Here is a 906-nt window from a genome sequence, read left to right as displayed (position 1 = left end):
TCCTTCCTTCCTTCCCTCCCTCCCTCCCTCCGTCCTTCCTTCCTTCCTTTCTTTTTTCTTTCCTTTCTTTTCCTTTTTTTATACAAACCCAAAATGCCCAGGTGATCTAGGAAAAGAACAACTGTCCTCATGAAGCTGGAATTGGGGAACACTTAGGAACCAAAGCCTCCTTCTCCTTTCTCCCAGAGCTCCAGGCAAGGCTATGCTTCACAGGTCCCCTGACTCCACTTTTCCCTCTAATGAGGAACACCTCTTCTCACAAATCGCCACCAGCCTCAAAACCCATAGCGTCCATTCCCCTGGTAGATGGGGCTTCTCAGTTTCCTGAGTCCAAAATTCCCCAGGAATGAGTCAGATTGGTCAAGCTCACATTTTTGTGAGAGCCATTCCCATGCCAACAAGCAACTGGACATGTGTGCAGAAACATAGGCACATGATGTCAAGTATAAAAGGTAGGGGTGCCAAAATAAGGGTTGGCCTAGCATTTTTAAGAATGGGGGAGATGACTCAGCAGTTAAGTGCACTTGTTGCTCTTGTAGAGACGGGATCTGAGGTCAAATGAGTTTATATTCATGCCCCTCCTGTAGCCAGTGATTGTGGTCTCTGCTGAGCTAGGCAAGGATTCCTTGATCAAGGGAGAGTTTGGCTCAGTGGTTAAGAATGCTTGCTGCTCTTGCAGAGGACCTGAATCCAGTTTTCAAGTCTCATTGGGTGGTTCAAGATGTCCTGTAACATCAGTTACAGGAGAAACAATGCCCTCTTGTGGCCTCTACAGGCACTGCACTCACATATACATACCCACATACAGACACACAGACATACACACAAATCATAAAAAATAAATGTGAAGGGTCAGATTATATACACACACATATACTTATGATATATGTATTTATTGGCTTTTTT

The sequence above is a fragment of the Microtus ochrogaster genome, chromosome 4 (assembly GCF_000317375.1).
Source record: "Microtus ochrogaster isolate Prairie Vole_2 chromosome 4, MicOch1.0, whole genome shotgun sequence".
Taxonomy (NCBI): Eukaryota; Metazoa; Chordata; class Mammalia; order Rodentia; family Cricetidae; genus Microtus; species Microtus ochrogaster.
Note: the sequence above shows the minus strand (reverse complement) of the source record.